Raw genomic sequence first — 5719 nt, 5'->3', positions numbered from 1 at the left:
CCATCAAATCAAAACCCAAGCCCCAAGCCCTTCACCGCACCCCACCCCGCGCCCTACACCGCCGCCGTGCCACCCCACACCCGCGCCGCCGCACCTTGCCCACCTTGCCGCCGCCTCCCAACGCCGCCGCCGGAGCCCCTCGCCGGAGACCTCGCCGGAGGTTGCCCCGCGTCTCTTTTCCTCGGATCGTTTTCTTCTAATCGTTCCAATTCTTTTCTTCTCTTCCGATTCGTTTTCTTTCCGGTTCTTTTCTAAACCGTTCCGGTTTTCTAGATCGGTTTTTGTTTCGGTTTTCTTCCGAAACCCTAGATCGGATTCGTTTTCTTTTCCGATTTAGTTGCCTTTGGACCGTTCGCCGGACCGTTCGTCCTAACGAACGTGATCACTGGATTCTTATAGGTTAACGAACGTCCGTTCATTTAACCGTTCGTCTCTTTCTTTTCGTCGGATTTATTCCGCTTTCTTTCCGATCGCGATCTCAGATCCGATCTTCGTTCTAGTTTATCTTCTCGCTGTTTATCGGAATCAGGTGATTCAAGCACCTGGAGTTTCGTTTCGAAACCGCCGTTCCGTCTAATCAACTTAAACAAGTTTTTTCCCCGGTAAAATTTGACCTAGATTTAACTTGCTAGAACCGAGTTGTTTTCCTCCGCCGTTTGTTTTCCGTTTCTTTGTTCGGTTCGTTCTTTCTTTGCAACCGGAGTTCTTAAGTTGAACCTTCTGGTTCATTCTCTTGTTCGAGTTTTACCTGTGCATTAGATGAGTACTTATTGTGTGCTTGTTGTTTGTCTGCGATAGATCACCCGGATTGCGCCGCCTGTTACTTCGAGTCCCTAGGTCTCGCGAATCATCAGCAAGGCAAGTAACACTTTGATCATACCTTTTCTACAACCCATGTTTTATTGCATTAGATCAATCCTCACACATTGCATGATTAGGATCTAATTAAATTGTGGGATGGAAAGTAGATGAGGTAGTACCTATTACCTGTTTATTATGAAACCTTTGGGAGTTACTTCTACGTTTGCTTATTATGCCATGCTATGCTAGTAGACGTGGATTGGGTGAGTGATATCCATGACAGATGTGAGTATTGTTAATTAATGGTTTATCTAAGGTGGCAACTTAAACACACATCTGGGTGGATTGAGGCACCTGATGTCTATCAGGACTTGCCTGTTTTATTTTGGACCGCCACCCAGGCTCAAAGGGATCATAAGATAATTCATGCTAGAAACTTCCGTGTGCAGCCACATGCTACTATGGGCTCTGGCATAGTTGACTAAGTTGTGCGAACTCTTACGGGGTGGACTAGCAGATGTAGGGGTTGTAGGTGGTACGGTCTACCCCACATGTAAGGTGCTAGCGCTTCTGAAAGACTATGTCTCAGTCATCCGTTTCTCAAACACCATGTAGTGCGAGAAAACAAACGGAGGCGATCGAGTCATGTGGGGAAAAGTGCACAAACCTCTGCAGAGTGTACAAACTAATCATGATTAGCCGTGTCCCCGGTTATGGACAACTTGAGTATCTAGTACTTGAATATCATGTGAATCTCATCATGTTACTTCTAATTAATGTTGTTGGGTTTTAATTGTTCACTTAATTGGGATTGAGAATGCTGTCAACCATTCTTAATGTTTCACAACCACCATGATAGTTAAATAAATTTATTCCTTTGCAGTAGGGAAAAACTGGCTTTACGTAAAACTATAACCATAGAGCTTTCCACCAGCCATATATGCATATAGTATATCTGTTTCATTCCATTACTCTCTATGTGTTACATTGCCAGCATATTCCATGTGCTGACCCGTTTTCGGGCTGCAACTTTCATGTTGCAGACTTTTCAGACGACGAGTAAGGTGCTTTTAGGTCGTGGTTCTATACTCAGTGATGCCGATGGAGTTGATGGACCCATTTATCTTCCAAGTCTTCCGCTGTTATCGACACTAGATGGCCTTAAGCCATATTTAGTGTAATAAGTTCTCTTTGAGACAACGATGTAATAAGTGTGTGATTGCCACTCTGCTATAAATCCTTCGATGTACTGTGTGGTGTCAGCATTACTGATCCAGGGATGACACCGAGCACAGAGCACTTGATCCATTCGGGTCGGGTCGCTACAAAGAGGGAGGAGTGGCGCCGCAAGGCCGCTGAGCAGGAGCGGATCTTCGTAGACCTCCCCTCCTCCGACGACTCCGATTGAGCACCGCCACTGGTCAACTACCGCACAAGCTCCGGTGAGCTCCATTTTGTCTAGTGCTACGGTAGCGTAGCTCCGGCGAGCTTTTATGTAAATATATCTATGTTGTGTATGAACGATTTGCCCCTATGTGAAGAATGATCTATGCTCCGGCGAGTTTTTGCGTTAAATTTCTCGCGTGAGACATGTTTTTTTTTTAATTTACGATTTTGGATACAGTTTCTCATCTGCCGCGGTGATTTTGAGCCCGTATAGACCCCCCCCCTCTTAGTTTTTCAAATCCATCTTCGACCCTGGAATGATGGATAGTCAGTGATGCTCATCTTTGATTATTATTTTCATTTTGGTTTTGGTTTCTTGAAGCCTTTTGGGACTTTTTTTCCTAGTCTTAAAGCATGTAACCCTGGATTTGAACAGTCCAGCCTGTTCAACCAAAGACCTGCATCATAATTGACATTTTTCTTTGGCTCAACTATTTAATAAACTCATCACTAAGGTAATCTTAGGAAAAGACCGATCAGCAAGAAGAACATTATGTTTTTTCTATTGATGTTTGACTGTGGTCAAGAACTGAGTTCCTTGAGGTTGAATTGTTGAATATGGACAGGTCAGTCCAAGAATATAACCAACGTGGCTACAGGTCTGAATTACTGTTTGCATGCAAACAGAAATTCGTAGCGACCTCCATGGCCACTCCATGACCCGCATCCGGCTTCACCGCCACACGAGCATGACTTCTCGCCGCAGAGGCCGTACGTGTACCCGAACCAGCAGCCCCTTGTCGACATCCTCACCGGCCTGCTCGGCATGTGCCGCGTCACCGACCTCCTGGCGGGGTTGCCCCTCGAGCTCCTCTCTTGCATGGAGTACGACCAGAACCTCGTGTCATTTCAGCGTGGCTTAAGAAGCGACGACACACTTCCATGATCTCCATGGGGAACAACACAACACAAGATGGCTGCGACACCGCTTCTGCATCCTCAAGGCTAGCACAGCAGCATCCAGCTTCCTCATCTCGCTCTCAGTCGCCAAGAACATAGTCCATGCCAGATCCGACTTCGTGTAACTCCCCAGGCTTGTGCCGGCAGAGGAGTTTATCCTGGCACTGTCAGAGATCATAGACAACATCGCCGACTTCGAGGGAGCCGTCAGCAATGCAGTGATCCTGCACTCCAACATGCTGGAGCCATACCCCGGCGACCAAGGAGAAGAAGTGAGGATCGTAGAGGTGATGGAGTTCACAATCACGAGGAAACTAGAGGGTGGTCCGTCCACCGTGCAGCAACGCTGATGCCACACTATCTGATGCCGGACGCGACGATGCCGCACTAGTTTTGCATTTGTCTTCCTCCAATATTCCAATGTTAACCGGCAGCTAATGTTACTCTAGCAATTGCAATTGTTCACATCGACAAAGAGAGAGAGAGAGAGAGAGAAAAGTAAGCATGATCTCGCAATTGCACAGTTCATGTTATCTTGCAACTCATGCTAGATGTTTGGTATCTTATATAATAAAGGAAGTACCTTGTTTAGTCATGCGAGAACTATTGTTGCCATCCATCAATTTTTCATGACTCTATGCTCAACTGTTTCCCCAGTCCTACGAAACGCATGACAAGGATCAAAACATGCAAATGGGTGGTTACAGTGGCCATATGTACCTTTCTCTACTATACTCACCAATTTTGCACCAAGCAGCTGATCACACCCATTTCGCCTGGAAAACTGAAAACAATACAACAACAGACGATCCAATTTGCATCCATGTTTTGAACTAGAAATCGTGTGCATGTATTCATATCAAAGTTGTCTGCTTTACTCAAAATAAATGAAACAAATAGCATGCTATAGTGTTCTAAGTAATGCCTCGCTAAATAAATCAGTATACAATGTCTCGCTAATAGCAATGCTATAGCTGGGTAGTGTAGACATTACCCTTAATGGTAGAAATTTCACATGGAGCAACATGCACGACAGCCTACCCCTTGAGACATTGGACAGGTTCTTTACCTCTACTTCATGGACCCTAACTCATCCGAACACAATGGCTTATCCACTGGCTATGACCACCTCAGATCATTTACCTTGTGTTATCCAGATCCAAAATTCTATGTCACAGAGCAATTTTTTTAGATTTGAGAATTGATGGATGGCACATGATGATTTCCTACCTCTCGTTGAATCAATTTGGACTCAAAGCATACACTATGGAGTTACAACCAAGAGAATCAACGCAAAGATGGGAATCCTAAGAAAAAGCTTGAAAAATTGGGCAAATACTTCTTTCAAATTAAAGGATTCCATTGTGGATATTAATACTCTCATTTCCATGTTAGATGCTTTTGAAAATAGCATATCTCTTTCCCCTATGGAGGCCAGTCTAATAAAAAACTTGAAACAATATTTCACTGTGTAACTACAACAACAAAAGATTTATTGGCAACAGAGAGGAAAGATCAAATGGGTCACCACAGGAAGTGCGAACTCGAAATTTTTTCAGTCTCTGGCCACTGTTCAGAAGAGAACATTGCAACTCTACAACACCCTGATAGCTACACTGTCTCTGATCATGCAGATAAAGCTGCTATGCTGCATGAAGCCTTCATAGACAGGCTTTTGGGAAGTCATAACCTTATGATTTACCACAAGACCTGCTAAATTTGTTGGCCCCTCATCCCGACTTAATCTTTCTTGAGGCCCCTTTTACTCATGAAGAGATTGATGCAATCATCAAAGACCTACCTTGTAATAAACCACCTGGGCTAGATGGGTTCAACATTGATTTTACCAAAATATGTTGGCATATCATCAAGATGGATTTTTATGATTTGTGTCATCAGTTCTTTCAAGGCAACATGTGCTTGCGAAGCATTAAAAGCTCCTTCATCACTCTAATCCCCAAAAGGGCTGCTCCTGCCTTTGTCAAAGGCTATAGACCCATCTCTCCTTAGCTGTACAATCAAGCTATTGACCAAGTTGTTGGCTAATAGGCTTCATTCTGTCATTATAGATTTCATTAATGTCAACCAATAGGGTTTATTAAATCAAGAAGTATTCATGATTGGATTGCATGGACATATGAGTTCTTATTTCAATGTCACAAAACTAAAAACCCTACATTGGTTCTCAAGCTTGACTTTGAAAGAGCCTTTGACAAGATCATGTCATGATTTTACGAATCGTAAACAAAAAGGGTTTGGTCCTAAATAATGTGGTTGGATCTCTCAAATCTTCAGATCTAGAACATCGGCCTTATTACTGAATCGAGTACAAGGCAATGGTTTCAAAAGTAAAAAGGGTTTTAGACATGGTGACCCACTTTCTCCCAACTTATTGTTTCTGGCAGCTAATTTCCTACAAACGATACACAATGGCGCAACGCACAAGGAAAATTCAAAGACACTACAAATATGCTCAATTGTGACCTTCTGGCAGTGACCGTGGAACAAATCATCATAAATCTATGACCATTTTGATCCAATTGGTCGTGCCCTATTTAGGAAAGTCGAAACC

The 5719-nt window shown here is 43.7% G+C and overlaps 1 pseudogene; it reads left to right on the top strand.

Annotated features, from left to right (window-relative positions):
- LOC119271763 overlaps positions 1-3497 on the top strand; it is an 18801-nt pseudogene extending 15304 nt beyond the window's left edge.
- Positions 3498-5719: the final 2222 nt, after the last annotated feature.

This window comes from Triticum dicoccoides, chromosome 3A, assembly GCF_002162155.2.
Source record: "Triticum dicoccoides isolate Atlit2015 ecotype Zavitan chromosome 3A, WEW_v2.0, whole genome shotgun sequence".
Taxonomy (NCBI): domain Eukaryota; kingdom Viridiplantae; phylum Streptophyta; class Magnoliopsida; order Poales; family Poaceae; genus Triticum; species Triticum dicoccoides.
This window is presented reverse-complemented; position numbering and strand designations above follow the sequence as displayed.